The 10,839-nt window shown below is 40.2% G+C and overlaps 1 non-coding gene across 1 annotated transcript; it reads right to left on the reverse strand.

Annotated features, from left to right (window-relative positions):
* Positions 1-247: 247 nt before the first annotated feature.
* On the reverse strand, positions 248-351 carry LOC122155312. Its single transcript, XR_006167235.1, has one exon. It is a non-coding gene; the product is annotated as a U6 spliceosomal RNA (small nuclear RNA).
* Between the last annotated feature and the right edge of the window lie 10,488 nt (positions 352-10,839).

Consider the following 10,839-nt stretch of genomic DNA (forward strand, 5'->3'; position numbering starts at 1 on the left):
CAAAGTGCAGGACTCGGCATTTGATCTTGTTGAACTTATAATCATAGAATCATGGAATGGCCTGTGTTGAAAAGGATCATAAGCATCATCTAGTTTTGACCCCCCTGCTATGTGCAAAGTCACCAGACCAGGCTGCACAGAGCCACATCCAGCCTGGCCTTGAATGCCTCCAGGGATGGGGCATCCACAGCCTCCTTGGGCAACCTGTTCCAGTGCCTCACCATCCTCTGGGGGAAAAACTTCCTCAAAAAATATAGAATGTGTCACAGATTTGCATGTTATCCCTGCACAGGGGCCATGCTAATCCTCTCTGTTGCCAGCTGGCTTTAAATCCATTCACCAGCTGTTGGAGAGGGTCCAAAGGAGAGCCATGAAGATGATCAGGAGCCTGTCTTATGAAGACAGGCTGAGGGAGCTAGGCTTGTTCAGCCTGGAAAAATAAGGCTGTGGGGTGACCTCATTGCAGCCTTTCAGTACCCAAAGGGAGCTTACAAACAGGAGGGGAATCAACTCTTTGAAAGGGTTGATAACTGTAGGACAAGGGGAAATGGTTTGAAGTTGAGAGAGGGAAGATTTAGGTTGGATGTCAGGGGGAAGTTCTGTGCTATGAGAGTGGTGAGGTGCTGGAACAGCTGCCCAGAGAGGCTGTGATGCCCCATCCATCCCTGGAGGTGTTCAAGGCCAGGTTGGATGGGGCCCTGGGCAGCCTGGGCTGGTATTAAATGTGGAGGTTGGTGGCCCTGCCTGTGACAAGGGGTTGGAGATTTATGATCCTTTCCAACCCAGGCCATTCTGTGATTCTGTGATATTGTATTGAGAATGAAAGGTTTTGAATTTGAGTTATCCTGGCTGCCATTAAAACAGCAATGCTGCTCAGAGAAAATAGCCCACAAATGTTGCGTTCATTCTGCTATTTCATCTTCTATGTACTTTTTTCTGAACGGCAATTATTTACTTGATTTTTAAACTGAATCTTCTTGCCTATGTTTATGTCTGCTTAAACTTCTCAGGTTTTGTTTGAATCACATCATATCTAAGCACTACTGAAAATATGTTAGACTTTACTATGGTCACTCTCATTCTTCTTTCCTATCAGATCCTTTTGCTCCTTATTTTTGTAGCTGCTGTTTACTCTTCTTCGCCTTCTATAGAATAAACTTGTGTCCCCATGCAGCCCTGTCTCACTCTTATTCTTTGCTGTGTCTACTTGCATGGTACTGATGGCTTTTCTTCTTCCTCCACTTCCTCCCACATTTGTCTTAGAGCTACTGAGTTGGCAAAGCCTGCTGGAGCTCACACACAGACAGTAGAAAGAAGCAGGTTCAGCCCTCCAATCCTTAATCATGTTCAAGAGAGCAAGAAAAAAATCCTAAATACTTGCTTCTCTTGGTGTATTCTAACTTCCTGCACTTCTGCTTGCCTCAGCTTTGTGATTTCCTTGAAACCAAGGACTTGTTTGAGTCTTCGAGATAGAAAAAAAATGGCAACTATTTAATGTATTCACAGAGCTCAGTAACATTTGTAATCCTGGGATGAGTTGTCTTGAGACAGGATTTTTCCTGCTGTTCATAATAAGTATTTAGGTAATACAGAATATCTGAGGTTGAAACTGGCATCTTGAAAAAAAAAACATCAAGCAGAGGAAAAGTAACATTTAGTAATTTACCTTCCACTGGCTAGATGATTATGGTTGCAAATTCATGACAATAATATCCTGCTTATTTTTAAAATGAAATGTGAAATAATATAAATAATTAAAATAAATAAATCACTACAGTGACATAACTGAAGCCGTGCTAAGTGAGATGTTTTGCTTTAGGGCAGCAAGGAAGCCCCACCAGATTTTATATGTTTAAAGGCACCACTGGCAAATATCATTACCAAACAAAAGGGTAGTTTAAGGATGAATAGAGATTCCAAGGAACTTTTATCCAGTACCTTTTTATGAATGTTCAGGAAACAAATTGCTATTTTACACTTCTTAATAGTGGAAAATTATCTTGCAGAAAATTATGTACAGTTCAAGTTTCTTCTCAGCAGCAGCTTTAAAATTGCACTTAAGACTAATAGGCTATTTGCACTTATAACTAAGCAAGATTTGGTCTTCTATGTAACAAATTTTTACTGTATTAATTGCAAAATATTTATCATGATGAATATACCAGGGCTGAAACAAATGCTGTACTTTAAATGGGAATAAATATATATATAAAAATTCTTATTCTTAATTGCTGATGCAAGACAGGTTTCTTTTAAATGTACTGATTATAGGATGCATGTTCTGAAAACAATACAGGGTTTTCAAAAATACATGAACTATATTTACATCAATTCTTCAGTATTAGAATTTAAAGTGAAAAATAGAATTTTTAGAATAAAAAAAATAATAATAAAGTGTAGAGCAAAGCTTTCTATCTGGCTATAAAGCTCACAGAAAATGGCTGTGAAATAAAGCATCCAAAGGCAATGCAACAATTTGGATGTAACCATACTGGAAATTAAGGTAGTGATCTGCCTCTGTGTGAATGGGATATGGAGGTCATGACCAAAGGATGCATAAGGGAAGTAAGAGGCCTTCCTGTCAGTGTGCAAAAATATTAAACTCACAATTCTTATATTTAAACCTGCAGATGTATCAATGCTGATGTCTAGCAATTCAGCCCAAAGAAAGAAATGATGGTGTAGTGCACTGGTCAAAAGTCACTGACTTGGGAAACAGGACTGAAAACACAGATGTTTTCAGATCTAGAAATTTCCTATATAGGAGAAAAGGCAATCAAGAGCAATTATGAATGATAAAAAAGCTTTGGGGATAAAGAGTATGCAAGCATTCTTAAGCCACACATGAAATATCAGTTAGTAAGTGTGAATATGCAGGGGCTCAGGCCCAGAAGGATTTTTACAAGCTGGCTGAAAGAGTTATTGATACAAGCCAATTTAGCTGCCCCAGTTGTGCTAGCATCTGCCAGGAGGTTTCCTGCTAAATAAACTTCTACTTCTCCCTTTCTGTGTACTGTGCTGGTGGGTTGTGTAATTGTTTTTGTAATAAACAGGCTCCTTAAAACATCAAGAATTGCTTCTAATCTGAATTACCAAAGTTCCACTCTGGGAATATATATCCAGATTACACTGTGTTACTTTTGAAGAGGAGACAGATGTTCATGGCTGTGAAACAGATATTTCAATATATTGTTTTTTCTTGCGCAGTTCACTGCTCAGCCAGACTTCAGATAGAAGGCAATAGGCATATGGACAGCTTTTAACTCCTGACAAAACAAGCATGTTTGCATAAGATCAGTGAAAGTCAGATCACGGTATTTTCAGGAATGCAGAAATGAATAAACAAACAAACAAAAAAACCTCTTAGAGCACTTTCTGCTGCAAAACAAAAATTTTCATATAAAACACAGTAGGTATATTCTGTTTTGTGATACTCAGGTTGCCATTCTTCTTGTTTAGTTAAAAAAAAAAATTAGATTTAGAAAAAAAAATTGTAAGGCAATAACATCATTCAAGCAGGAATAGAAGGAAAAATATCATAGGTGTTGTAGGGGGCACCTCTTACATCACCGCATCATTGGTCAATTGTAGTTATCTGAAACAGAAGTTAGAAAAAAAATTAAGAAACTAGACCATCTGAAGGACAGAAATCAACTGTAATTCCTGTTTGTAACCTCTATTCAGGCATATGTCTGCATGCACATGGTCATTTAAATGTAGCACAGTTGTCTGTAACCCATGTGTTAATGACTTGGAAGAGTCCTAAGGACGCCAACAAAAGATTAGTGCAAACACAAGGCAATCTGGCAACAGTGGTGACCTTCTTCAGTAGGGTTAACTGGACCTAAAATTGTTTCCATGATATAACAGCTCTGATTAAGAGGCTTTAGTGGAAGAGAAAGCAAACATTGCTCTACATATGACATCATCGACTACAGCCTTCCACGTTTCTGTCTTGAATTCTCTGCTTCTGTCTTTGTCAGGACAGTTATCCTCAGGGTACTCAACCGCCTGAACTGGAAGACAGCAATGGGGAGCAAAAAAAAAAACCCGAAAACAATTCAGGAGGAAACAGTTAGCAACCTGCCACTCCACCTGGACACTCACAAATCTGTGGGGCCACATGGGATTCAAGCAAGGATACCGAAGAAGCAGAAAAGTGCTTGCCAAGGTATTTACATCATTTGCCAGCTATCCTGGCCAACCATGAAGCTCCCAGATGACTGGAGACTTGCCAATGTCACACCCTTATAAAAAGAACAGTCAGTAGGAAGAGCCAGGGAACTGCACAGCTGTCAGCCTGATCACAGTATCGGGGAGGGTCATGAAGCAGATTGTCTTCAGTGCAATCACACAGCGTGTGCAGGACAACCGGGCGGTCAGGCCTGGCCAACACGGGTTCATTAAGGGCAGGTCCTCCTTCATCACCACAATCTCCTTCTACAACCTTTTGGACCCACGGGGTGGGTGAAGGGAAGGCTGTGGTTGTGGTCTACCTAGACATTAGCAAAGCCTTTGACTCTGTCTCCCACGGCTTGTATCAGGAAGAGTGAAGTCAGGAGGACTGGGAAACTGCCTGTCTCTTTCTACTCAGCGCTGGTGAGGCTGTACCTCAAGTACTGTGTTTGGTTTGGGGCCCCTCAGTACCAGAAAGTCATTGAAGCCCTGGAGCGTGGTCAGAGAAGGGCAATAAAGCTGGTGAGGAGTCTGGAGCACAGGGCTTGTGAGGAGTAGCTGAGGGAGCTGGGATTGCTCTGCATGGATGAAAGGAGGCTCATGGGAGACTGTGCCATTCTCTGCAACCACATGAAAGAAGGTTGTAACAAGGTAGGTTTCAGCCTCTTCTCCCAGGTAAGCAGAGCTAGGACGAGAGGGAATGGCCTCCAGTTGTGACAGGGCAGGTTCAGGATGGATACTGGGAAAGATTTCTTCTCTGAAAGAGTGGCCAAGTCTTGGAACGGGCTGCCCAATGGGGCGGTGGTGTCACCATCCCTGAGTCATTCAAGAAACATGTGGATGTGGCACTTATGGACATGGTTTAGTGCACATGGTGGGGGTGGGTTGAAAATTGGACCAGATGATCTTAGAGGTCTTTTCCAAACTTAATGATTCTGAGAATCTACTGGAGCAGTGTTCCATTTATAGGGAGTGTCTATTACTATAATAATGCAGACAGTGCATTCCAGCTGTAGGAAAGCTTACTCTAAGTTGTTTAGAATAAATTTTAGGCATGTCCAGTAAAGATACCTAATAGTTTTCAGGGCTTGTTTATATCTGGCACAATGCCCAACCTTGCTGACATATTTTCACTCCATGGCAAAGGGGAACTAATCCAGTTAAAAATCTGCTAGACTGTACATAGTCATACTGCACAACTGCCCTCACGACCTGTTTATGTTTATTGTAAGAATCACATTGTACAGATCATTCTCACAGGACAGGCTTATATTGCAAAGAGAAATTTAAACCTCTGTATATTCTGGATACGGCAAATTCCTGCCAACCACCCCACTGGTGAGTGGCGTGAGAGGTCTGACTTCTCAGAAGGTGAGAGCTGGTTTGTCTCTTACCCATTTGCACTCTATTAGAGATTTGTAGGAAACCCTGATGTGTAGTTCTAAACCCCCTTTATTTTTACGAAGCATTTACTTCAAGAGTGTTTTCTGATATAGCCAAAGGTTAGCTATATAATATGCAAAATTTGCCAATCACGTTAATTCTTTTTATTTCATGGGGTGTCTCCTCAATCTTGTATTGTGCCCTAATAGTGAATAACTCAGTGACAGGCTTTACGCTATACACGATGTCACGATAGCTATATCATGTCATCTCTTATTCATCTGTCTCATAAACAGACCTAATGGATCCCACGTAGAATTATTTCCTGGTCTTTGATCACTTTCCTATAACTTCTTTCAGTTTCTTGTATTTCTACTATGTTTTGTTAGAAGTGCCGCCAAACAGTAAGCAACTCAGTGTTTTTATGTGATAAATGTCTTCTACAGAGTGTCTTCCATTCCATCTCTTTATACTTCCTAAACCACTCTTGTTTTGTTGTTTGTTGGTTTATTTTCATCTTTAACTTATGTCTGCATACTGAGCAGATGGCTACGTTTGAGCCACACACCGTGCTGTCTAGGTGTTTTTCCTGAATGTTTACAGATAATTTAGAACAGCCAAAAACTTCCACCGAAGTCTATGGGGAAAATAATTAAGAACTGCTGAGGAAGGCCCAGAAGGTAGCAGGATACTGCAAAATAACAGCCCTCAGTGCAGCCTGGAAAACAGTGGTAGCACTAACATCTTTCCTTAGTGGTATGCAAATATAGGTCTCTATTTTTTGGAAGAGAGCTGATGTAACTGAAGTATTACAAATTATGAAAGGCTACAAAATTATTTTTCCTCATTCCAGAGATTCCAAGGATTTAGGGTAAATTTTTCACATTTGGATACTTCAGTATCTTTCTGGAGACACTCGAGCTGAAGGTGCTTAGCGTAACTGGGAAGCAGAACTTCATTTAGATGACTCTATATGGAATTAGGATTCACTTTTGATATTCAGCCCTTTAGGGCTCTGTTGACATCTGCTCAAATGAAAGAAAAATAACCAAGGATAGCCCAGGAACAAGAAACAGAAATAGGTACTGATACTGCTTTCTGCTCCCTGTATAGTAAATCATACTTAAAAGACACACAGCAGTGCAGGATTCATGTTCCTTACATCTAGACACATGGGATGCTAACAGCTATATGTAACTTCAGCCTCTTAATTGTTAGGTGGAGAGTGTAGTAATTGAGTGCAATGTCTCTGACTTACTTTTGGCACATGTGGGCTTGACTGTATTTATACTCGACTAAATGAGTAGAAAGTATCTACAACGTGGACCTCTACAGTCCTGCTCAGATTAATAAGAGGTCAACAGTGTGCTGAGAGATCTAGGCACCCACATCTCAGCACTGTGAATGGCTCTCACAGCAAAAATTCCAGCAAGATAGCAGTAATATTTCAGTCCTTACGGGAAGTCTCTTCAGAATTTAAAAAGGAAGCTCATAGTCCCTTATTAAAATATATTTGTATGACGTTCTGGGAGTTGATTTCTGTGTTTCAATAAATCTCTAAATGCCTAAATCCCTGTAATGCTTTCTCACGGCAATATAGATCTACTCAAGACCAATAAATGGAGTTTGCATGTAATTGTCATTTTTTTTTTCTGAGTCTCTAAGGCGTGCAATTTAAATACAACTTTTATCTACTCAACAAGTGACTGCAGTTTGCACCTGCAGATTTCTTTGTATAAGTATAAACTACAGTTGCTTGTTGAAAATAATTTGGCATAAAAGTCCTACTCTTTCTCTAGATATCTTACAAGTAAGTTATGCAGCTTGCCTTAAGTGCAACTGCTTATATGCATTATGTGCTGAAACAGATATTTTTCATGAAAATCCATGTTGAAAATTCAATATGTCCATATTCAATTTCCAGTTCTGTTGAGTGAGTTGAATAACTTGAGGAATTTACCTTTGGAAGATTATATAATCAATGATAGTCATTTTACTCCTACTGTGGGGATTTTTGCTGTCAAAATACTGCTTCTGCAATAGGAATTTATTTTGGGGAAAACAGAATTCCATGACCAGATGTCAGAAACTAGTAAATATTTCAAAAAGAAAAAAATCACTGAAGCTCCTAAAGGCTTTCTGCACATAGAAATATTTTATTTATTTCTTTATTTATTTAGTCACATAGCAAGGAAGGTACTATCAAGAGAAGGAAAACAAAGGCTTCTTTCTCATTGAAGTAAAATAATGTTTTTATTTGTTTGTTTCTTTTATTGAGATTGCTAGCTTGTGAGAAATCTTGTAATATCTTGTAGGCTGTATGTTAGCGACAGTCAGTGTTCTTCAAAACAGTTTCACTTGCAATGTCTTTGTCTTCACCAGCCACTTAAACTGAAATATGTACATAGGAAAAAAAATGCATATCAGCAATTTCAGAGCCAGTAGGGGAACAAAATTCCATCACTAATGATGAACAGCTAGCATTTTCATGGTAGAGCGATGAGACCTGTAAATGATGACAGGCAAAGCTGACAATAATTAGAAAGCTTAATGAGAAAGATTTGATGACTTCTTTTGGTCATTTTTTTTTTGTATAAGAGCCTTGTGTAGGACTGTGTCCTTTCCCTCACTTTTCTCTGATACGTGTATAAAGCAGTATTGTCTGAGATTAAGGTACTATTTTTCAGTAGGAAAACCAATAGGTTAACAGTTTACAGTACTCCTAAACATCTAGTCCTAATCCTATTGGCTACTCCCTGCTCTTAAGCCAAAACTCTACAATAGGGCTTATGTTCCAATTTCTACCCAAGATGTTAATTAAGCATGATTGATTTCAAACATATCAACGAAATTTCTGATTACTCACAGAACAACTTTGAAAAGGCCTGTTTTCCCAGCCAGTCTGTGTTCCTCTATATTTTTCACCAATCCTTTGGAGCTATTTCTGTCAGAAAAAGTTTGTAGATCATGGAAGATGTACGTGGATGCCTGTTAGACAGTGCTGATTCTTTGATTAGAAGTTTTTCCAGCAGAGGCGCTTCCTGGTTCATGCTGCTGTGACTGCCCGTGCTGAGCAGATTGCTGCCACTGCTTATCTTTCAACTCCTGAATTCTGGGAGCTTATCTTTTCCTGTTTGCCCCATCCTGTTCTGTACTGCAGTGGGTTAGTCAAGCCACCCAAGGTTAACCTACCACATACGTTTAAATGTTCCTGTTTTCTACCTATTCATCTGATTTCTGGCAAGGATCTCAATGGCTCCTCTCTGACTATTTCCAAGGCTGCAGAAAGCTGCCAAGGGGGTCATTAGCACAAATACATAAACATCTGCTGTGAAAGTGGTGGTTTTTTTGCCAAATACAGTAAAACTGCAAAGGAAGTAGAGCTGCCCCAAATATGTCAAGGAAAGAAGCACTTCTTCTGTAAATGAAATTGGGCTTTGCCAGGAGCAAGGACCTTTTGCTTTGTGTTCAGACTGATGGTTCAGCAGCCTGATGACTGATCAGTCTCCCAGAAACTGGAGCTGAAGCAGGAGGAATTTGCTTCGTGAAAAAGAAAGGTAGAAAACTAATATCCCTTCTGCAAGATGCCAGTAAGGGTGAGAGATGGAAAGAGTGATTCAGAGGCAGAAGGACAAGATACATATATACATTATCTACATGCAGGCATGGTGTGGTTAAATTTATGTTGAGGTTTATAGAGCACATCTGCCCATCACATGGTGCAGAGTATTAGGTGGTGATAGGAAGTACGTGGTCTGATACGGTGTATTTTCTCTCCTTTCTCTTCTTTTTCTCCTAACTAATGAATCTATCTATGCATTGTGATTGTGCACAGGTGCTCATGTTCAACCCATGTGCTATTTCCAAAGTCAGGATGGTAGGGAGTCAACTAGTTTCTAAATAACTAGGATATCCCTCAGTTAAGCATCAGATCAGTGCTCAAGTTTGCTTCCCTGGGTGGAACACCAAGCTCTTCATGCAGCAGCTTCTTCATCAATGGTTTATTGGGAAAGGAAGTGAATTAGAAGGCATTTCTCTGCAGTTTGAGAATGTTCCCTTAATTATGAAACACAAAGTCAGTGATCAACAAGCTCAAATAGGAAACCACAGTTGTCCAGGAAACTTGGAAATGATCATGGACTGGCCTGAAGGCAAAGCTTTCTGAATATTGCCAGAAGAGGAAGCGACACATGCTGAAGAGGCACTATAAAATTTATTGCCAGAGAAAGAGAAACAACATGCTTTGTTCACTGATGGGTTGTATAGTATTGTGGGAAATTTGGTAACCAATGATAAAGAAAATAAGTAATGTTTTGACAAAAATATTTACAGCAAGAGGAGGGACAGAGATAAAATCCAACCTTCAATGGATGCAGATGGGAACAATGTCACTACGGAGAAGGATAAAGCTGAGGTTCTCAATGCTTTCTTCTGTTTTGAAGTCAGGCCAGTTATCCTCAAGATACTCAGATCTTGAGCTGTAAGACAGCAATGGGGAGCAGAATAAATTCAGGAGGAACAGTTTGCAACATGCTACTCCACCTGGACAGGGAGGGAACCAGTTTCCCTATCTCACAAGAGACCATTTTGTTCCCTGACACTACGTGAAAGGAGGTTGTAATGACGTAGTTATTGGCCTAGGTAGCTAGACATAGGGCAAGAGGGAATGGACTCAATTTGAGCCAGGGCAAGTTCAGGTTGGCTATTAGGAAAAAATTCTTCTCTGAAAGAGTGGTCAAGTATTGGAATGGGCTGCTCAGGCAGGCGGTGGAGTCATTGTCCCTGATGGTATTTAAGAACTGCGTAGATGTGGCATTTAGGGACAAAGCTCAGTGGGGTATGGTGGGGATGGCTTGACAGTTGGACTAGATGATCTTAGAGGTCTTTTCCAATCTTAATTATTCTATAACTCTATTAAAGAGTCACAGGTTTCCAGAAGGCTGCTGTACAGAGCCCTACATGGCAAGCTGCAGAAACTGCTGAAGAATAAGATTAATCAAGCCAATTTGCAGAAGTGAAGGCCATCCTGCTGGCTTTAGATACTGCCAACTTCAACCACTTCAGGAGGTACTTGTAGATATTCTGTAGGCTACAGCATTGGAAGGTAAGGGGGCCTGTGAGAGTTTGTCAGCATTTAAGCATCACTTGTTTCAAGCTCAGGACTGGTGCATACCTAAAAGCAAGACATGTACCTGTTAGATCAGTTCCAGAGAAGGGCCATGAAAAGGATCAGAGGGCATCATTTCTCATATGAGGACAGTGTTATAGACTGAGAGAGTT

Source organism: Centrocercus urophasianus, unplaced genomic scaffold, assembly GCF_019232065.1.
Source record: "Centrocercus urophasianus isolate 14NV4802_14NV808 unplaced genomic scaffold, USGS_Curo_1.0 seq_11, whole genome shotgun sequence".
NCBI classification, from domain to species: domain Eukaryota; kingdom Metazoa; phylum Chordata; class Aves; order Galliformes; family Phasianidae; genus Centrocercus; species Centrocercus urophasianus.